Genomic DNA, 24,164 nt, shown 5'->3' with positions numbered 1-24,164 from the left:
GCTTTTAAATGTGATGTCTAAATCCAGAACAGAACATAATGTTCTAGAAGTGATCTGAATAGAGCAGAATACATCTAGATGATCACACCGCTTGCTCTGGTAGCTCTGCTTCATTATATACTTCCTGAGATTGAGTTAGCAGGGTAACATATGCATCATTAGACTTAGCCAATTTGAGAATTTGTTTTGCTTGACTATGCATATTTATTATAAGAGTTTTCTTTTTCTTTCTTTTTCTAATGGGGAAAGGAGGTAGAAGGGATAGCAAAATAAATACTTCTTAATTTAAAAAAGATAATATGTTTTTTAGAAAGCAAAAGAACAGTTAACTTTTTCTTGTTTGAGTATTTTCTTTTCCCCAATAACATGTAAAAATAATATTTATTTATTTTTAAATAACCCTTATTTTCTGTCTTAGAATCAATACTATATTGGTTCCAAGACAGAAGAGTGGTAAGGGCTAGGCCAGTGGTTCCCAAACTTTTTTGGCCTACCGCCCCCTTTTCAGAAAAAATATTACTTAGCGCCCTGGAAATTAATTTTTCTTAAATTTTAATAGCAATTAATAGGAAAGATAAATGCACCTGTGGCCATCACCACTTTCCTGGATCACTGCAGCACCCACCAGGGGGCAGTGGCGCCCACTTTGGGAATCACTGGGCTAGGCAATGGGAATTGTGACTTGCCCAGAGTCACACAGGTAGGAAGTATCTGAGGTCAGATTTGAAACCAGAACCTCTCATCTCTAAACCTGGTTCTCAATCCACTGAGCTTTGTAATTGCCACTAAAAGCAATTTTTATGCTAGTGTTTAAAAATTTTGAGTTCCAAATTTTCTTCTTTCTCCCTCCTTCTCTACCCTCCTTCTTAAGATGATAAACAATCTGACATAAGGTTGGCTAATATAAAATAAGACTATAAAGGTGTTTTGAAGTAAAATTTTATAAGAACTGAAAGGCCAGGCTAAGGAGTTTGTATTTTATCCTAAAGCCACTGAATAATTTTGAGCAGGATAGTGATAAGATCAAACTAATGTAAGGAGGTGTGCAGGACATACTGACTAAGGAAGAGACTAGAGTCAAAGAAACTAGTGAGGAAGAATTGAAGTGAAAGATGATGATGACCTAAGCTAGAATAAAGTCAACCTGAATGGAAAGGAGAAAATGGATGTAAGTGATATTGCCAGGAGTAGACTCAAAAGAAAATGACAACCAATCTTCATGTTGAACACAGTGCTTCCAGCATTTAGCACAGTGCCTGGCACTTAGAAGGTGTGAAATAAATACTTGTTGACTTGACTTGTTTGAATGTTAGACAGGAGAGAGAAGAAAGTGTCAAAGATGACCCCAAGGATGCTTGGGAGCATGGTGGTGCCATCTGTAAAAAGGAGACTAGATATTTTAGTAGAGCAGTAGGGACAGAAGCCAGATTGGGAGTTATTAAAGAATGAGTGGATGATAAGGGAAAAGAGATAGAATATATTTTATATTTCTCTTTCAATGACTAAGTTCTCAGGTGTGTTATGGAAATGAAAGTTCCATATACAATCTTCTAATACCAGTGCTACGCAAGCATAAGGTTGTCATCCTAGAGTCCTCAGTTAGTTTATCCCTTCAGGAGAGTTGAAAATCAATCATATCCTGCATCATTGAACATTTCTCAGATGACATTTGTGAGGCTGTGACAAGTTGAGATATACTAATGTGTGCTTTGAGGAATTTAGGTGTCCGAGTGTAAAAGGAACTTAGTCTGAATAGCTCATATGGTCTTATTGTTAATGCTCTTAATTGCAATCCCTTAGAAACTTTAAAGAACTGAGCATTCTGGTTCTCTGTTGTCTGCAAAATGATAGTGAGTGGATGATAATGAACTTTGAGTGGATTGACCTGGAATGAGTGATCCAAAATAATTAGACAGTTGAGCTCATCAGAGAAACTCTAAAGACTAGAAAAAGAATGGAGAAAGGCAAAAGGTAGAAATAAAGCTTCTGGAAGTGAACATGGGAGATGATAAAGAGAATCGAAACAGAAGAACCTGGAAGATTGGTGGAGATCATCAGTCTCATTTCAAAATAGTCACATTTCCTGGGCTTCTGCAGAGCGAATGCTGAAAATGCAGAAGGACCATTTCTTACTCCTCACATTTCCCACATAACATCAGAACTCCCTCTGGTCTAGACCAAATAATGAAATAGGTGTCATTTATTATTTTTTTTTATTTTTTAGAATATTTTTCCATGGTTACATGATTCATGTTCTTTCCCTCCCCAAAATCCCCCCATCCCTCCCCATAGCTGAAGTGCAATTCCACTGGGTTTTACATGTATCATTGATCCAGAACTATTTCCATATTATTAATATTTGCACTAGGGTGATCATTTAGAGTTTATGTTCCCAATCATATCCCCATCAACTCATGTGTCCAAGCAGTTGTTTTTCTTCTGTGTTTCTGCTCCCACAGTTCTTCCTCTGAATGTGGATAGTGTTCTTTCTCATAAGTCCCTCAGAATTGTTCTGAATCCTTGCATTTCTGCTAGTAGAGAAGTCCATTACATTTGATTGTCTCACAATGTATCTATCTCTGTGTATAATGTTCTCCTGGATCTGCTCCTTTCACTCTGCATCATTTCCTGGAGGTCTTTCCAGTTCACATGGAATTCCTCCAGTTCATTATTCCTTTGAGCACAATAGTATTCCATCACCAACAGATACTACAATTTGTTCAACTAATCCCCAATTGAAAGACATCCCCTCATTTTCCAATTTTTTGCATATGATTTATTTTCAATGCACTATCACCATTCCTTTTTGTGGTTCCTTTCTCTACCCTCTAGTGTCCCCATGTTGTTTTTCTGTCCTTTGTCCTATTCATTTAAGGACCTGCTGTCCATTAGGCGATAGCTATGTAGTCTAATAAACTAATCCATGTTATAAGTTAAAAGTGTCAAAATGTTAATATGTATAGATATAAATTTTAAGTATAGGACTTCTGGAGGGATACAAATCCCTAAGGACTAACTATAAGGGTGGAAATTTTTAATACTACAATAAGAAGCTATTTGGGGGCTAGCAGGGCCTTCTGGTCCCCTTAAATCATATACTGTCAGGGGCAGGTAGGTGGCTCAATAGAGAGAAAGTCAGACCTGGAGATAAGAGGTCCGGAGTTCAAATCTGGCCTCAGACATTTCCTAACTGTGTGACCTTGGGCAATTCATTTAATCCCAATTACCTAGCCACTCTTCTACCTTGGACTAATACTTGTAGTATCAATTCTAAGACAGAAGATAAGGGTTTAAAAAAATCCCATACCATAAATGGTTTTATGTCCTAAGGAAAATAAATTTTATTATTGTAATTCTTATTTTGTTATTATTTTTATTTAAAAAATCAAAGTCAATAAGCATTTATTAAACATCTATTATATGTCAGTTACTGTCCTAAATTTTGGGGATACAAAGAAAAAGCAAAAGACAGTCCCTGCTCTCAAAGGAACCCAGAGTCTAATGTTAGAGATACACTCGATGGATAAGACACCATGTAAAATTTAGTTGAGGTCATTTCCCTGTAGGTTCACAGTATAGTTAGGATTAAGCTGTATTTCTAGTAATTTCTGTTTAAAGTGTCCATTCATCATTATCTCATGTATTAGTGTCCTAATGAGCACTAAATAGAATTGAGAAGACCAATTGTCAAGGGTCAGAGGTCAATTGTCAAGGTTGTTTTCCTTTATCTTTTATAAATCAAATCCCACTTCAGGTCTTGGTTAACTCTCAGAATGCTTTTGGAATGGTTGTTCCTCTGTAAGTTAGGAATCATCCCTAGCTTTAAAGACCTCAAGGGAACCTTTCAGTGTCCAGAAGGATACTGAGGAAAAGGTAGGATCCTGCTGGTAAATGTTTAACAATCAGGTCATCCCCCAAAAATGCATGAACGAAACCACTTTTAAGTTTAATTTACATTATTGATATTTTTCTCTATCACTTTCTTAGGTCTTAACAATCAACAAAATAATAAATCAAGCCCTGATTTATAGTATTCACTAATTTCCAAGGTACAGATGCTTACACTAAAAATTTAACTATTGGCTTTCATCAGCTGGTACAAGCTGATTCCAATTTATAGCTGGATTCAGGGTCAGATAAAGATGGGAGTCAAGGTCCAGTTTGCTCCTGAGTCCTCGAGGTTATCCCTCACTCTCTCTATAATGGATATGGACTTCTTGGCTGATTTACTGTGCCCAAGGTCATATTATATCCTCCTGAGGATGAGCTAACCCAAATGGCTCTAAGGTCAGGAGAGTCGCATTTACCTTGTAATCCCTTCTCACTTGTGTGATCTCACAGGTTTATCTAGCCCAGGAAAGTTGCTGCCGTAATAAACCAGATCTTACAAAGTCAAACTGTCTGGGTTATCACAACATTACCACTATCACAGCTGTCCACAACAGCCGAGGCTCTAACAGCTACATATGTTTGCCTTTAAGGGTACAATATGGCTTTGTCTGATAAATTGGGAGGAGGTTTCTGTTCTGGGACTAGGACTCACTGTAATAAGGTGAATGCTTTGCCATCATCCTTTGCCATCATCCTTGTCCCAATGGGATCACTCTGAACTGACTAGAGCCTAATCTTAGAAAGTGTGGCTGAAAAAGGAAAACATTCAAAAAGAAGGGTCAAGGACAGGGAGGAGACTTTGGAAGGTGGCTGATATCTGGCTGATATCCAGGGTCCAGACTAATTAAATATTAATGATTGTCCTGAAAGCAATCTTGGAAGAGTTGATTGCTGAAGGGTGGAGACAAGATATCAGAGTAGAGGGAAACAATGTGTTTCTAGTCCACAATTCTTCCAAACCGATTTATAATATGCTTTAGATCAAATCTTGATGAGGAAATTCAGAAAAAGTCACAGGAAATCCTTTTTCTAGCCCAGATTGGCAGAGGGAGATAGAGAAGTCTGCAGATCCTGGAGCCAGAGGCAGGGCAGGAGAACTCGGCTCACCCTCAGAGAGAGGCTGTGCATTGGCATGAAAGGAGGTCCCAGACTCATACCAGGGAAATGCAGTGCAGACAGATGTGAACGGGCAGCTTTGCTACACACTAGCTGTGGCCAGTTCACTGATTTAGGGCAGAGCGAAAAGGGAACTTTCTCATGATGGTGACAGTGTTCTTTGGAAGGGAGACCCTAAGGTGGGTAGTGAGGTAGGAGGAAGCTCAGAAGCCACCAGGAGCAGCAGTAGCTGAAGTGTGGCTCAGACCTCAGGCATGGTCTTACCTTCAGCATCAAGACTAGCATGCAGAAGAATGACCAAAGCAGGAAATTCTGACCAAAGGGAAGTCTATAATTCTGCCACTTTGAATCAAGCAAGCTTTCCAGCTGGCTAATACAGCTGGAGTCTAGCAGCTGTCTACTTTTGCGCAGACTCAAATCCAGGTCAAGAACTTGCAGAGCTTAGACTGTGAAGCAGCCATCAGACTTTTTCCTGGATAAGACCATTTGTAGAGCATTGAAAGCTTGTAAGTCCTTAGCCTGCCCCTGAGATCTTGGAATAAAATGACATTCAATACTCCAAAAAAAGCAGTAACAGGATCAACCCAAATCTTTCCTCCAGAATTGTGGCAGACTTTAGCTGTAACATCAAATCCAGTGTCAGGAAGTAAGCTGGAATACTGGAAGATAAAAAAGAAATCCATTATAATGAGTGAATGCAGTGGCAGGGATGCTCAAGATACAAATGCGGAAGAAAAGTACGAATCCAAAACAACTACAAGCAAAGCCTCGGGGGAAAAAAAACAAAACATATTCTGGGCAAAAATTCAAATAGATTTCCCAGGAGAGATGAAGCAAGATTAAAAAAAAAAAAGAGTTGCCTTTAGGATTAGAATGAGAAGACTTACGGGGGGAAAAAATAGAAAAGAAATGATATCTAGAGAAGAAAGAACTGGAAAGGAAATTAGCAACTTGGCACAAGATCTACAAAATTGTGCCCAAGCATCAAACTCCCTGAAAATTTGAATGGACCAAATAGAAGCAAGTGGCATCTTGATGAGACAATAAGAAACATTAGAATGAAGTCAAAAGGATGAAAAATGGAAGAAAATGTAAGTTATCTCATGGCAAAAACATCTGGTCTGTAAAAATGATTGAGAGGGGAAAAAAAGAATCATTGGACTATCTGACTCCATGACCAAAACAAGTGCCTAGAAATTCTATTTCAAGAAATATTAAAAGAAAACTACCCGTTCTCTTAGAACCAGAGAGCAAAGTGGAAGTAGAATTCATTAGCATCCTCCTGAAATAAAACCCCAATGAAAACTTTTAAGGACATCATAGACAAAATCCAGAACTTTCAGGTCAAAATAAAAATACTGCAAGTAGCCACATAGAAAAAAATTGAGTACTGAGGAGCAATAGTCAGAATTACACACAACTTAGCAGCCATCAATGTAAAGCAGCAGAGAATTTAGGATACAATATTCTAGAAGGCAAAGGGTATGGATTTTCAGCCAAGAATACCCAGCAAAACAGAGTATAATAATACAAGGGAAGAAATGGATTTTTACGAAATAGAGGACTTTTAAGTATTCCTGATGAAAAGATTAAAGGAGCAGAGAAACTTTAAAGTTAAAACACAGAAATGAAAAAAGAAAAAAGTAAATATGGATGAACAATGATAAAGGTCTAAACAAGGATAAACTACTTATATACAAAAATGAGAAAATGTAGCACGTGCTCTCTGAACCTGATTGTCATCTGGATTCATAGAATTACATAAGAATCTAGAGTGGTTCTGTTGTTTTGATGGTCTTTAAAAAAAAAGAATGGAAAGAAAGAGGAAGAAGAATATATTAAGAATGTTGGGGGAAATTATCTCATATAATCAAGGCACATAAATTGATGGCTACAAACTAAAAGGAGGATGTGGTAGGATGTGGCTGACAATGGAACATCTTTCTCATATGAAGTGGTCAAAAGAAGGAAGAATACACACACCTATACATAGAGTTGGGTATGAAAAAATGTATCCCTCAAAAGGGAAATAGGAGAGGAAAAGGAGAAATTGGGAGGGAGATTTAGACAGAGGACAAATCAAGGAAGGAATTAGTTTAAACACAATAAACCCTTCGTTGTTAAGTAATTTTTCAGTTGTTTCCCACTCTTCATGACCCAATTAGGGGTTTTCTTGGTAAAAATACTGCAATGGTTTGCCATTTCCTTCTCCAGTTCACTTTAAAGATAAGGAAACTAAGGCAAATAGGTGTGAAGATAGGATTAATCTCCCCTTGTTTATTTTTAGCTAAACAAATCAAGAACTTGAAGTACCCCTACTTGACACTAAGTAAGAGAGTTACAAGTCACTTACTAGAGCAGTGATGGGTAACCTTTTGAGTTTGGTGTGTCAAAATTTGCCAAAAAAACAAGCATAATTCAGGTGGTGTGTCACTTCGAGAAAAAAACCATAATTTCATAATATTTATAGTTTAAATAACAAAAAAGTATAATTGTCATATATAACTATTTAATAAACCAAAATGGGTAAATTAATATAGGTAGAATTATCATCTATAGTGCATAGAATGTATACACTACACTACACTACAGAAAATGTTTCATCCTGGGCATGTGGCCCCATATTTCTCTGTATGTGACCACATGACTGTGTGTCATTGAAAATGGTTATGCATGTCAGTGCTGACACGCATGTCATAGGTTTACCATCACTGTACTAGAGTAAATTCACACCTCCAAAGGTCACTGCACCCTCCCCCAGCTACCTCCCACCCAGTGCTAGGCAAATTGAAAGACTGTGATTGGCTACCTTAAAGTGGGGTGAGCAATAGGAAGTGACTTTGAAAAAACTGCTTTAAAAAGGCCAGCTTGAGGATTCAATTGTTCTCTCTGTATTGGTGAGCTGAACTGAAGGAGGAAACTCTTTCCCTGGATCCAGCTTGCGGTAGTGAGTAGAGTGATTCCTTCCTTGTTTTTTTGGTGAAGAAATCCTCTCTGCTTGTTGGCTCTTTGGTGAGACACTCCCTTCAGCATGAGTTCTGGTGAGATTCTTGTCAGTCTTAGCCTTGTGTGCACTGAAAGTTCTTGATGGATTCTTCAGCATCTCCTGGCTCTTCGGATTTTGGCTTCCTAATTAGGACTTTGGATTCTGGTGAGATTCGCTTTGGGATTCGCATTTGCAGTCTGAAGACATTAGGATTAAATTTAGGGTATTTGTAGCTAGGCAGTACTTTCTGTCTCTTTATCTACATTTTTCCACTTTAACTCTTTCCATCTCTTTGTAAATAAAGCTGCTAAAAGTCATTTTGACTTAAGCTGTAATATTTTTAAATCGGCGACCACAATATTATTTTAGATTCTCATATTTAGCATAAAACCTAATTTAAATTCTTACATAGGTTTAAGTGACTTGACCAAGGTCACACAGCTAATAATGGTCTGAGGCCAGATTTGAGCTCAAGACTTCAGGTCCAAGTTCTATCTATTGTGCCACCGTGGTATCCATACCACGAACCCTAAGCATACACGAAAGAATGAGGTGATAAGAGATGGTAATCTGGGGGGTTAAAGATCAACTAGGATTCTAGAGGTCAGATGAAAAAACATGCTGCCAACTTTCTGATAGAGAAGGAAAGGACTCAGAAAGCAGAATAAGACAAAATTTTCCTAGATATGACCAATGTGGACATTTGTTTTAATTGACTATACACGTTAGGAATGGGTCTTGTTTTTCTTATAGTGTCAGTTAGAATTCTGTGGGGATAGTTTAGTGTGGAGGGGGAGGTTAGGATTGGATGGTAAGAAGGTGAAACTTGACTGATTAAAACAAATTTTTAAAAATTTCTAAAAAGGAGTTTTTATCTTAGAGAATGTATATGCCTATGTGTGGGGGTACTTGCATGCGAAAGTGAGCAAGTATAAGTGGGTTGGGCTAGTGAAGGGTTGCAGATTTCTCACAAAAGATATAAAGAGAAAAAACTATCAAATTTGTAATATGCACGTTATGAAGTTATAGGAATGGCTGTAATCCAAAGAATACTATTAACTCAACATGGAAATTTTAAAAAAGGATTATAATAAATTATACATACTAATATTTCTTCTATTTAGTTTTGGGAAGGAATCTTCCCAAATGGTGCTTGACTATTTATTCCAATATACAGTATATGATAAATGAATCCAGTTCCATAACTCACTATTTACACTTATTTCTGAAATTCACATATCTGCAAAATCTTGTGTTATGAAATGGATTAAAGCACTTCAAATGATAAGGATGGTCATAATGGTTACTATGTCTGAGAAAAATATTTATGCAGAACCCCATGACTATATAACCAGTGTCAGGGATAGGATTGGAAGTCATGTTCTCTGGCTACTAGTCAAGTATTTTGACTCTTTTCTTTTTTCTTTTCTTTCCTTTTCTTTCCTTTCCTTTTCTTTTCTCTTCTTTTCTCGTCTAGACTCGTCTCGTCTTGTCTTTTCTCACTTACCTTCTGTCTTAGAATTAATACTGTGCAATTGTTCCAAGGTAATTGGAAAATTGGTAAGGGCTAAGCAATGGGGATTAAGTGATTTAAAACTTTTCTAGGAGATATTTGCCTTCCACTAATGGTAATGATAATCATGATGACAATGAAAGGTACTTAGTCATGAGCCCTTTGATGGCAGCTGTGTCTAATGTCATTGCAATTCACAGCATCTGAGAGGTGAGCTTCAAGCTATCTCAGAAAGCAGATGTGCCGAATTGAAAGAAAAAAGGATATGTCTCTGCCTTTACATTTAAAAAGCTGGTGATCTCTAAGGTTCCTTCTCCAGCTCCAGCAGCCTTGGATTCAGGAATAGATCCTATGATTCACTAACAATTCTGACCATAGACCAAGGGTCTATGAATGAGATCAGGGTGGCACAATCTCTGAAAACCCACTGATAAGAATAAAAAGCAAAGAGGGATGTGAAAGTCAGCCAGGAGAGAATTTAGACTCTTTGAAACATCTGTGGAAGGCAAATCGGGGATTAGCAACACTGTTCATTGGCCAGAGAAACTGATATCATTGCCATTCTGCCAAGTAATCCAACCAATCCCTGGTAACAGGGGGTAGCCATGTCACATTTCCCCTGGCCAATGGACAGAGTAGCTGTTGTCTCCATGGGGGCTTAGGGAATTAATACAAGGGCTCGTGTGCCTAAAGCCTATGGCTTTTAGCTCCTATGAGAGCCAATTCCCTTTTTCCAGCCTATCGGAGCAGAAAAGCAAGGGCTTTCAGCACATTTGTCCAGACTTTGGCTCCTCATGTACTGTGTCCTACTCTGGGAACTGATTCCTAGACATGTAGAATATGGAAACCGAAAGATATAGGGTACAACCCACAGGAATGTGGCACGGCCTCTCATTAAATCCAACAACATTCTCACATTGGGTTTTTTTTTTCCTTCCAGTTCTAGGATTAGATATTTTCATTAAGGTGTTTTGGCTCACTGAGCAAAATAACAACAATAATAATAGCTGGCATTTATATAGTCCTTTAAGGTTTGCAGAGGACTTCAAATTTGTTGCATTTTATTCTCATCACAACTCTGTGACATTGGCGTTTTGGTTATCTTCGTTTTACAGATGAGAAAATTGAATATGAGAAAGGGTGACTTTCCCAGGTTCCCACAGTTAATAATATCTGACACAAGTTTTGAAGTCAGGATTTCCCAACTCCAAGGCCAATCCTCTACCCACTGCCAATAATCTGGAGACCTCAAAAGTCAGGACTTCTCATCTTGCCTTGCTATGTGATTCTGTAGAAGTTAATGAATAATTCTGAGCCTCAGCTTAGAATCAGAATTGTGGAACCATGGAGTTCTAAAGATATCTAAGAGGTTGACTAATTCAGTCTGGATGTGTTAGGATATCCTGTACAAGAGGTCCAATAAGTGGTCACAGCTCCTACTTGTAGAGTTTAAGAAATGGGGAATTGAAGAAACATAGGAAAGAATGCTCGATCTGTAGTCAAAGAACAGGAGCTTATTGAGGTGGCTCAGTGTGCTAGGTCTGGAGTCAGGGAGACCTAAGTTCAAATCTGACTTTAGATACTTACCAGCTGTGTGACCCTGGACAGATCACTTAGTCCTGTTTGCCTCAGTTTCCCCATCTATAAAACGAGGTGGAAAATGAAATGACAAACCATTCCAGTATCTTTGTCAAGAAAATCCCAAATGGGGTCATGAAGAACCAAGCACAACTAATTGTTGTGGGAGAGCAAGTTTTGTGGTGGGAGAGCAACTGCTGGTTCTTCTCCAAAGAATTGCAGCTTGGCCCCCTTCATCTGAAGGCATGAAAGTGTTCATTCAAGGCTGTTACAGATAGTGTAGCCAGAGTAATGGAAAAGTTCAGTGATAGAAAAAGCTAATCTGGCCTCAGACACTTCCTGGCTGTTTGACCCTGGGCAAGTCACCATTGCCTAGCCCTGAAACAAATAAAAAATTAATATAGAAGGATATAAAAAGATACTAGGGTTTAAAAAAATGAATTTTAAAAAATATTAAAAAAAGAAAGAAAGAAAAAGCCATAGCAGGGATTCTAGGTTTCTGGATTTTATTACAGGTCTGGGGGATTGCCTTCTTCACATCCTGGTAACTTCCACCCTCCCTCAGATTAGTCCTCCCAGGGACATTTCAGGGGAAGGGCCTGGAAGGGAGTGCAAAGATCCCCAGTGCACCTGGGTGATGTTCTCTCCCATGTCCTGTTTGTCAGACATTCAAGGTTGTTTTGGGTGCCTGAATGTTCTTTCTCAGCCTTGCAAACTGTAATGAAAGAGGATAAAGTCACAACATCTCAGGGGCTCCCTCCTCCCTTCAGGCTTAACAAGTGGGAGGAAGGGCACAGGGAAAACACAGTGTTTCAGTCTTTTCTAATATCTACTAACTAGTAAAAAGCTTAAGATCTAAAAGCACCATTAAAGAAAAAAGAACTTCAAAGCATTTCTAAGATTTTAAAGCATCATTTATCACTGCCAACTCACATCATAATGCGCTAAACAACAAGAGTAAAAGAACATGACTTCAGTCCTGTCTCTACTACTAAGGTCCCTTCTGGCTCTAAATCTGTAAAATTCATCACCTCCCAAGGCAGGACCCTACATGTACAGGTAGAATGGCTTGGGATCTTTTCCTCATATCAAGCCGAAGTCTGCCTCGCTGCAACTTCTACCACTTTGCTCCTATAGCTCTGCTCTCTGGGGTCAAGTATAACCAATCAGTCAACAAACCTTCATTTAGCACTTGCCATACTCCAGGCTATAAGAGTCTGGACCTTTTTTCAGAGGAGTTATGAACGCATGAGAGGCCATATTGGTGTAGAGAAAGTTGTCCTGGAATTCAGGAAGAGAAGGCTCAAGTCCAACCTCTAATATATGTGGGATATGCCCTTGGGTAAATTACTTAAACTTGTTGCCCCCAGGCAATTATCCAAGGTTATATCAATCCCTTTCTCTTCTCTAATATTAATACCACTTTGTTACAATTCCTTATCACTTCACACTCAGACATTTCATTGTCACTCCCTTAAATTCCATTATTTATTTCCCCATTACTTCCAGGACCAAATATAAAATCCTCTTCATTCTAGGTTTTCATAACCTGGTCCCTTTCTATTTCTCCAGTGTTCCTACTCCTTACGCTCCTCCATGTGTCTACAGTCCAGTGATGCTAGCCTCCTTTGCTTTTTTAAAAATTTAATAAAAAAAAAAAAAACCTCTCACTTCTATCTTAGTAACAACTCTAAGACAAAAATGCGAGGGATAGGCAAATACCCCAATTGCCTTGCCCAGTGTCAGTAAGGCAGGAAATGTTTGAGGCCAGATTTAAACCCAGGTTCATTAGACTCCTGGCCTAGTGCTCTATCCACTGTGCAACTTAGCTGGCTCCCTTTTGCTATTGCTCAGAAAGACTCACCATCTTCCAACTCTTCATTTTTATTGGTTGTCTCTTGGGTATAGAAGGCTTTCTCTCCTAGTCTTTACTTTGTTAAGTCTCAGATAAAATCTCATCATCTGCAAGGAGCCTTTATTCTTCCCCCTTAATGGCAGTGCCTTCCCTCTTTTGATTATCTCCAATTTATCTGGGATGGATCTTGTTTGTATTTAGTTGTTTTCATACTAGATAGTGAATTCCAGGAGAACAAGGACTATTTTTGTCTTTCTTTGCATCCCTAGGGCTTAGCACAATGCCTGGCATGTAGTAGGTCCTTGATAAATGTTTCCTGACTTGGATTCACTTGATCTGTATCAGTAGAGTTAAGTCTTTCCCCAGGAGTGACCTATATGGATGAAAACCACAGATCGAATCAAATAAGTAAAATGAAAAAGAATGTGACACCCAGAAATATACTCAGATCACAGCTGGTCCTTTGTATGCCTCTGTTCTACATGTGTTCTGGCTAGGACAGAAGAAAACATCATTATAACTTTCCTTTTTCTGTACACTGATTCTCTCATTGGAAGCTAATCTCACAAACTTCCTTCTCTGTGGAATTATATTGATCTCACCAATCATACAGATATGCCCTTTGGCAAAGAACTAAGAAAACTAGATTGGAAACACAAACCTGAGAATGTTATTTAATTCAGTCCTTCATTGTATTCTTTCTCCCAGATGCCTCATTCCATCTACCATCTTCTCCTTCTTTTTCCCACTATTTGCCCTTTATGTTCTACCTCCTTATTATCCCTTTTTGAGAGGATCAAGAATAAAGAAGGACTGGGCCTCAGGAAAATAAAGTAGATATTAATGAACTTTGGGAACCAAAAGAAAGGCAGCAGAGTGTTTAGTGGTAAGAGCATTGGTTTTAAAGTCAAGACATGATTAAATTCTAATTTTGTTACTTACTGCCAGTAATAATGCCTGACATTCATAGAATACCTTGCATATATAGTACCTAATGAGACACTATAAAGTAAGTATCAAAGCTATTGTTTTCCCCATTTAACAGATGAGAAAACTGAGATTCAGAGAAGTAAAATGATTTTTTCCTGAGATATTTAAAAGAATTTGAAACCCTTCAGTGGTGACATTTGAAACCAAGTTTTCCTGACTCAAAGTTTAAAAATTTATCCACAATGTCATTCTCTCTTTCATACTATTTTTTGTGTTTCTGCATGACCTTGTGTAAATCACTGAACCTTCCTTGGGGAGATTAGAGGATTAAACTCTAATTTACAAAATCTTTTATAGTTTTGGATACAATGATTATTAGTCTCATAGTTGGATGAATTCAATTCCTGCATTGTTTAAAGTGACTTCAGGCTTTGTAATCATTCCAAGACAGAATATGTGTCAAATGAAAAGTGGAGGTTTTCTTAAATATACATGTTTGAAAGCCTTTTGGGGATGAGAAGCTCTGATGCATTATGATTGGCACAGCAGAGGGGCAAAGTGATGAGTTGGGGGATAGGGGAAGAGTACTGATATCTTTTTCTTTTAAGTTTATTTATTTATTTAATTGTTTTAGAATATTTTTCCATGTTTACATGATTCATGTTCTTTCCCTCCCCTCCTCCCACACCCTTCCTGTAGCCAACCAGCAATTCCACTGGGTTTTACATGTGTTATTGTTCCAGACCTGTTTCCATATTATTAACATTTGCACTAGGTGATTGTTTAGTGTCTACATCCCCAATCATGTCCCCATCGAGCCATGTGATCAAGCAGTTGTTTTTCTTCTGTGTTTCTACTCCCACAGTGCTTTCTCTGAATGTGAAAAGCATTCTTTCTCAGAAGTCCCTCAGAATTGTCCTGGATTTTTGCATTGCTGCTAGTAGAGAAGTCCATTACATTTGATTGTTTCACAATGTATCCGTCTCTGTGTATAATGTTCTCCTGGTTCTGTTCCTTTCATTTTGCATCAGTTCCTAGAGGTCATTCCAGTTCACATGGAATTCCTCCAGTTCATTATTCCTTTTAGCACAATAGTATTCCATCACCAACAGATACCAATTTGTTCAGCCATTCCCCTATCAAAAGGGCATCCCATCATTTTCCAATTTTTTGCCAAGACAAAGAGCATGGCTATAAATATTTTTGTACAAGTCTTTTTCCTTATGATAAGAGTGCTGATATCTTAAGTTGATGTCATAGGGTAAGCTGCTCTCCTTACTTTCCTCCCAGTTGGGAATTCTCAAGAGTTCTGGCAAGGATGAAGCATGAAAATAGCAGCCAGCACGGAGATCAATGAACCTTGTCTGGAAACCACACCAATCAACAAATCTTTATAGAGGTGTTGTGGATCCCTGCTATTATGTCTAAAAACAAAATGGTAGAATGATTTTAAGTGTAGAGGAGGACAGTATTTCCAAGGGATATCTCCAGTTCAATGTGACCCTAGAATTATCTGAATTGAATTTAGTTGAACTAAAAGCGAAACAAAGTGGAATGGGTTTAAAAAGCCACCTGACAGAACTACCCTCAAAACAAAATTAAATTGGGGTAGGAAGGGCAGTGAGAATTTTTCCTAGAATTAAATGGCAAAAAGTCCTTGTTTAATATTTGAGACCAAAGACTATGGATTATGATTTGATATATTCCTAGAAAAATCATCAGGTCATCATGTTCTTTCATCTTCCACAGATTCTCAGGAAGGTTCTACCTAGACATTAATCCAGGGGATTGAATTCCATATGATCACATCTCCCAACAGCTTTTCAAAACTGTTACTCAAGAAGAGCTGGAAAAACAGGGGAGGGAGGAATGGAGAAAGACATAGGAGAGAAAGAGAGAGAATGAAAGGTAGAAATAGACAGTAAGAGAGAGAGAGAGATTACAGGTGGTCACAGACATATCATCTCTGCAAAACTCTAAAAATTCAAAGTTTCTTTTTAAATCTTTACCTCCTCATATATTGAGCAGATTCTTGGACCAAAAAGCTCATTATACTCTTTTTTTTTTTTAATTTTAAACCCTTAACTTCTGTGTATTGACTTATAGGTGGAAGATTGGTAAGGATAGGCAATGGGGGTCAAATGACTTGCCCAGGGTCACACAGCTGGGAAGTGTCTGAGGCCAGATTTGAACCTAGGACCTCCTGTCTCTAGGCCTGGCTCTCAATCCACTGAGCTACCCAGCTGCCCCAAGATCATTATACTCTTAAAAGAGGTTTATGTTAACTTTGGGGTAGTTATAAACAAATTTCTCTTTTTTTCTATGGTTTCTTAAAATATGTTTTCCATGTATTTAATATAGATTTGGGAGGAAACAGCTTTATTATCTTTAATTACATCTTTGTAGTTGGCCTGTATTTTGTTCTTTGGATTCTACTTTCTTTGTATTTGTTGAAGCACTTTGTCTAGTCTACTTAGCAATTCAATTTGACATCTTCATATTACTTTCATTTTTGCATATTTCTTGTCCTTCCCAATAGATTCAAAACATTAACAAGGATGCCCATTATCTCCTCTAATATTTAACATTGTACTAGAAACACTAGCAGTAGCAATTAGAGAAGAAAAAGAAATTGAGGGTATTAAAATAGGCAATGAGGAGACTAAGCTATCACTCTTTGCAGATGATATGATGGTCTACTTAAAAAATCCTAGAGAATCAACTAAGAAGCTTATAGAAATAATCAACAACTTTAGCAAAGTTGCAGGATACAAAATAAATGCACATAAATCATCAGCATTTCTATATATTTCCAATACATTCACAACAGCAAGAGGTAGAAAGAGAAACACCATTTAAAATCACCCTAAACAACATAAAATACTTAGGAATCTATCTACCAAAACAAACAGGAATTATACAAAAACAACTACAAAACACTTTCCAAATGATTAAAACTAGATCTAAACAATTGGAAAAACATTGATTGCTCATGGGTAGGACGAGCTAACATAATAAAAATGACCATTCTACCCAAATTAATTTACCTATTTAGTGCCATACCTATCAAACTACCAAAAAACTTTTTCACTGAATTAGGAAAAACTATAAAAAAGTTCATTTGGAATAACAAAAGATCAAGAATATCAAGGGAAATAATGAAAAAAAATGTGAAGGAAGGGGGCTTAGCAGTACCAGATATTAAACTATACTATAAAGCAGCAGTCATCAAAACGGTATGGTACTGACTAAGAGACAGAAGGGAGGATCAGTGGAATAGACTTGGGGTAAGTGACATCAGCAAGACAGTATATGATAAACCCAAAGAGCCCAATTTTTGGGACAACAATCCACTATTTGACAAAAACTGTTGGGAAATTTGGAAAACAATATGGGAGAGATTAGGTTTAGATCAAATCTCGCACCCTAAACCAAAGTAAATTCAGAATGGGTGAATGACTTGAATATAAAGAGGGAAACTATAAATAAGTTAAGTGAACACAGAATAGTATACTTGTCAGATCTCTGGGAAAGGAAAGATTTTAAAAACAAGCAAGAGTTAGAGAAAATTACAAAATGTAAAATAAATGATTTTGATTATATAAAACTAAAAGCTTTTGTACAAACCAAAACAATGTAGCCAAGATCAGAAGGGAAACAACAAATTGTTAAAAAATCCTTATAACAAAAAACTCTGACAAGGGTCTAATTACTCAAATATATAAGGAGTTAAATCAATTGTATAAAAAATCAAGCCATTCCCCAATTGGTAAATGGGCAAGAGACATGAATAGGCAATTTTTAGGTAAAGAAATCAAAAGTATCAATAAGCACATGAGAAAGTGTTGTAAATCTCTAATAATTAGAGAAATGCAAATCAATACAACTCTGAGGTACCACCTAACACCTAGCAGAATGGCTAAAATGAAAGAAGGGGAGAGTAATGAATGTTGGAGGGGATGTGGCAAAATTGGGACATTAATGCATTGCTGGTGGAGCTGTGAACTGATCCAGCCATTCTGGATGGCAATTTGGATCTATGCTCAAAGGACTATAAAAGAATGCCTGCCCTTTGATCCAGCCATACCATTGTTGGGATTGTACCCCAAAGAGATCATAGATAAACAGACTTGTATGAAAATATTTATAGCTGTGCTTTTTGTGGTGGCAAAAAACTGGAAAATGAGGGCATGCCCTTCAATTGGGGAATGGCTGAACAAATTGTGGTATATGCTGGTGATGAAATACTATTGTGCTAAAAGGAATAATAAACTGGAGGAATTCCATGTGAATTGGAAAGACCTCCAGGAAGTGATGCAAAGCGAAAGGAGCAGAGCCAGAAGAACTTTGTACACAGAGACCAATACACTGTGGTAAAATAGAATGTAATGGACTTTTCTAGTAGCAGCAATGCAATGACCCAGGACAATTCTGAGGGATTTGTGAAAAAGAACACTACCCACATTCAGAGGAATAATAGCAGGAGAGGAAACAAAGAAGAAAATCAACTGCTTGAATACATGGGTTGATGAGGACATGATTGGGGATCGAAAGTACCACACCAATGCAACTATCAACAATTTGGATATAGGTCTTGATCAATGACACATGTTAAAACCAGTGGAAATGCATATCGGCCAGGAGAGGGGGGAGGTCGGGGGTGAAGGGGAAAGTAAGAGTATAAATCATGTAACCATATTAACTTTTCTAAAATATAAATATTAATAAATGTTTAAAATTAAAAAAAACATTGACAGGAAGAATCATAAGATTTTTTATCTTTTATCCTTAATACTTAGTTCAGTGCTTTACACATTGAGGATTTAGGGGAAGGGAAGAGGTGGGTGTTGACCAATGATTTCATCAATGTGAGGAACTTTTGGTGTAGAAACTCTCCACTAATGCAGATGAAGATCTAGAATATATGATTTATTTGTTTGAGTCACAGAACAGTTGGCTTGTTCAGAGACACAGAGCTAGGACACTTCAGAGGACAGATTTGAATCCAAATAATAAATTCTTAATAAATGTTTGTTAAAAGTGTTTAATTGAACTATTTTTGAATCAGCTAGTGATTTTGTTCATAATTTAGGACCACATCCAATCTTCTTATTTTATAGTTGAGAAAATCAAAAGGTAATGTGACTTTCCCAAGGTTATATATCAAGTTAATGTTGGAATAGGTACTAGACCCAAAGTTTCTTTGTTCCAAAAGGTCACAAATGGAGAGAGTTCAGTATTCTTTCCAAGCCACCTTTGGTTTGTCCAAACAAGATAATATATGTAAAGTATGTTGTGAATTGTCATGCACTATGCAAGAGTTGGTTAATATTGTTATTGTTTTAAAAGGTATTGTGCTTCCTGATTTTGTCTCATCTTTGACAGTGTGTTTTGTAAGGGGCTTCCCAAGTCTGTGGGTAAAAACACTCTCAATGAGGAATGCATATCCAGATGTAGGAAGACAGGATGTGGGTATAGTCCACTGTGAGTGTCCATACAAAAAATGTCACTTCAGCAATGTTCTCTAGATGAGCGTTGCTAAATTGGGCTTTAAATAGTAGACATCAAAGGCTCTCAGGAAACACATTTGGTGCCAAAGACGGACAGAAACAAAAATGTGAGCTGGCTAACTTTGTCTTCATACCCAAACCACTTCCTTTTCTGGGCTAGAAGGGGAGGCTTTCCTTTTCTTAAGGCCCCAAGTCTCCTTATGTAATCACCCTGGTTGCCTAGACAGGCCAGTGACCCCTTCAGACCTACCCTGAGCGGCAGCATCCTGTGTTTCCACTAATTGCCCATCTCTCCATAACAAAACTTAACATGTTTCATTCCCTGCTCTCGGTTGCTATCATAATGGGCGATCATGTATTATCTTTAGCTGATTTATCATTATCAAATTTTGGCAGAGCCATTCTGACAAAACTACATAAGCATTTCAGGCATTGTGACTGTCCACAAGTATTTATTAGGCATTTACTCTGTGCCAGGCACTGTACTAAATGTAGACATAAAGACAGGCAAAAATAGTTCCTGACCTCAAGGAGTTCACATTCTAATGGCAGACTAGCAGAGGACATATTTTTGACCAGATAGGCCCTTTAGCATCACTGAGATCATATTTATATATGCACCTGGTCCTACTCAACTCTGTCATGGTCTTAATTTATTTAAAGGAAAAAACAAAACAAAATAAAATGGCCTTCCTATTTTCCCTGCCATCAAATGAGAGTATGACCATTTCACATGCACAAAAAGCAAAATCAAGATGTTCTCTCTTTTTTTAAATAAGAATTTAACTTACAAATAATATGCATATATCAAAAGCCACAGACACTCCTTCTAACCCCAATACCTGAGATGCTACCCAGTCTTTATCCATTTCTTTCAAATTCCCCACCTTCTTTCCCTTTGAAGGGCTGGTTTTATTTTATCAAATGGTCCTCTGGCTACGGGTCAAGCGCCTCTCCTTACCTCTATTTCTTGGAGCCCCCAAAAAACCCAGGCTTGGTTTGAGACGTTGGGTATATGAGTTATCTCGTTTTGTTCACATACAACCCTATGTGGATATTATTACCCTTTTAGAAATGAGGAAAATGAGCTGAGAGAAGTTAAGTGATTTGATCAGGGTCATACAACTAGTGAACCTTTTAGGTAGCATTCAAACTCAGATCTTCTGGACTCCAAGTTCAGATTTCTATCACATTATACCCACCTTGCTGGAAGTAGTAAATGCTCTAAAAATTGCTGAGAAGATCAAGCAATGTGATGGAAAAAATATGCAATATATTATACAAATATAAATTGTTGTATTATTATGTAATACAGGTACCATTTGAGTCTAGAACCCTTGCCACTACAGGTTCAGGAGGGGGTGTTTTAGGCAATCAAAATGATACAATTATAACTGTAGTTTACATCTTTTACATTCTCTATCAACAAATTAGTTGAATCACAAGTTAAATAATCATGTATTTAATTAGGAAAGCATAACAAAATTAATAATAAAGAAAAACCAAGTAGTAGAAATATTTTAGTACCTCCATATACATAGAAGTATAATCTCTCCCACATTCACATATCCCTGGGGAGGGAAACAATCCTCAATTAACACTTTTAGGTGAGGAAAATTTGCATCAAGGTAGGGACCAGAATTTCATCTCTCAGCAACCAACTCTGCCTTGCTGCTTCTTGTCTCTACCTCTTGAATCTTCCTTGGCATGTGCAGTCCTGGAATTCCCTCTCCATCCACTTCTCCAGCTCTTCTTACCCCTGGAGCTCTTTTTCATTAGTTTTTCTTTGTTGTTGAGCTATTGTTGTTGCCACAATCTGCTAAAGCTATTGATCTATTTTGTGGTTTTATCTTCCTGAAGCAATAGGGGCATTAGTGTTATTGCTCTTCTAAGAAACTTCCCTTAGCCAACATGCCTACAGGGATAACCAACAAAATTTTAGCTCTTTTTAGCATTCAGGTCCACAGCCATTATGGCCAGCACACAAAAGAGATCCTCAGACTGCAGCTAAGATCTTTTCTTTCTTGCTGGTGCCCAGTCTGAAGTTTTCCAGTCCTCATCCCTAACAAGGTTAGGTCAAGTGAACTTCTTAAAATTTCCATCATGCCTTTTGGCAACTTTTTCCAGAGTAATGCAAATTGCCCAGAAACTTCAATAAACTTCATGGAAGGTCTTAGAAATGCTGGAAGCCTGGCATGCAGTAAACACTTTATAATGTTTTTATTTAATTGATTGGAAGAAGATCAGAGTCCTTTGTATTACTGCTGCTATTGTTATATTCAAACTCCGAGTCTCACCTTGATTGACAAGGGAGATAGTTGGAAGACATCCTAATGTTTTAGATGCCATGAGGACAGGAGAAAAGGCAGCTGGCCTGAGGATATAAATACCCTAACAGTCATCTGGGAGCAGTTTTTGGTCCTGGAGGCTCAGGTCTTGGGTCTTTGAGCTTTGACCATTGATCCTCTCTGAATCTCCCTAGATCTTTAGGCATTTGAATCATCATTAGCTATTAGGTATCTGGGCCCGGAGGTGAAGGGAGGAAGGGAGGTATAAGAAGAAGAGGGTGCATTTCCTAAGGGGATTTCTTCCTAAAACCTGTACAGGCTGACATCACAAATTGATACTAAGAAAGCTGAGAGAGGTCATCGGTATCTGTACCAACTGAGCAGATTGCCCTCTGGTTTGGCAGCGACCAAGCTGAACCAGAGGAGCATGAAACCACTAGCTCCAGCCTACTGAAACAACAGCCTACAGTCCTGAGGGATTATTGATCATAGCTTTAGTGACAGGGTCTCCTATCCCCAATCCGTTCCTGATTATTCCTTTCCCTATTTAACATCAATAGATAAAGTTTTATTAAGTATCTTCCTGAGTGGTCATTAAATCATGACCCTTGGGGAGGGGTCAGATGAAAACGTTATCCAAAGCTAATAGAGCCCAATATTAATAATCAATCAAACCCCAGGAGGGACCTGAAAGGGTTATTACCCATCTACCTGACCATTAAGGGTCCTGCCTGGGCACTGTTATATTTAGAAAGGGACTTATAACATCAAACTAGGGTGACTGAGTGGGTGTGCCCAGTCACCAGCTTCCTAGGGGAATACAAAAGGCACAGCTTCCCTAACCAATATCCCCTAGGAGTATAGCAGTATCAAGGAGAGTCCCAATTTATTTTATAACACTATGTCAGAGGTCACTATAGTTATTAGTGGAAAGTGGACTGAACTTATAATTATTAACTGGTGACCCTGGTAGAATCATTCAATATCTTTCAGCCTTTGTTCACTGAGGTGCAAAATAAGCACAATAATACTTTTCGCTAGGTTCTTCTTAAAGTTATGAAGAAGAAAGTACTTTGCACTTTCAGTGAAATTATGAAGTTATAATGAAGAAAGTACCTTGTACTTTCAAAGTACTAGATAGCACAGGGTCATAGATATATAAATTTAAAGTTGAAATGAATCTCAGAAACCATCTAGTCTGATCTCATTTTACACATGGGAAAACTGAGAAGTAGCAAAGTTAAGTGCCTTGACCTTGGTTTACATAGATGACAAATGTCTGATGCAGAATTTAGACCCATTTTCTTCAACTCTGGGCCAATGAGTAGTTATTACTTCTTTAAAGAAATTGTAACTTCCCTCATCTGTAAAATGAGGGGATTGAAATAGGTAGTCTTGTGGTCTCTTTCAGTTCTAGCATTCCATGGTTCAATTGTCACATTTTTGTATTAGCCTGAGAACCTCACAATCATTCACAATAATGTTTCTCTTAGAAAATGTAAGCCAATGTCCAAAATAACTGACTTATATATGAACTTTTAGAAAATATCTACCTCCTATATGATTCTTTGCTTCTGGCTTAGAAGAAGAAATCAATCTAAAAGCCTTGATGACAGCTCGAAAGGAGAGTTGACCTAGCAGTCTCTCTGTCCATTGACACTGTTATGAAGAGAAAAGTGAGAGTGAGGAATGTGTCTTGGGTATTCTGCAACCTTTCTCTAGATAATTGCTCTGATGATCTAAGGGCAAAATGAAAGTGACAGCCAACCTCACACTCTCACCCTGGCTGCTCTCAAGCAGGAAATAACACAGATGCAGCTGAATCACTAACATTAGGTAAGATTCAAACTTTGACAAGGATGTGGAATTGGAAAGAGACAGGGATTGAACTGGGTGGAGAGAAACAGGACTAGTCTGAGTTCATCGACTTCTCTCTCCCTTCCATTCCCACTTCTGAGAATTGTCCCAAAGCCCCATACCCATAATAATTTAAATCCTGTGGCATTATAGAAATCTGTAGGTGCTACAACCACAAAGGAATTATTTCTGGTTTGATAACAGATGTGACAACCTGCAGCATCCCCAGACAGCTGACTCAGAACTGGGGTTACTGACCCGCTAATTTGTTGTGCCATCAAGTGAAAGAATTGAGAGGATTGTGAATTATTAGGGAATAATGGAATTATTCATTTATGCAATTTTGACTATGCTCTTCTGCTCCTTATTGCCCTTCAGAAACTTCTAGTCACTCTCTAGTACAAGGACAAACTTCCTACCTTTATTTAAGGCTATCTCCTAATGAGGCCTTCCCTCCTTCCTTGTCTGTCTTTGTCTTTAATGGGGCAGCTGTCTCCATCAAGCCAAGTAGAGGTGACTTTCCAATGTCTTCTACACTTGGTAAAACTGTTAAGATGTGGTGTGTCATAGAATATAATCTGTGGAAATCTGGCAGTTTCTTCCTCCTCCTCCTCCTCCTCCTCCTCCTCCTCCTCCTCCT

This window comes from Gracilinanus agilis, chromosome 2 (assembly GCF_016433145.1).
Source record: "Gracilinanus agilis isolate LMUSP501 chromosome 2, AgileGrace, whole genome shotgun sequence".
Taxonomy (NCBI): domain Eukaryota; kingdom Metazoa; phylum Chordata; class Mammalia; order Didelphimorphia; family Didelphidae; genus Gracilinanus; species Gracilinanus agilis.
Note: the sequence above shows the minus strand (reverse complement) of the source record.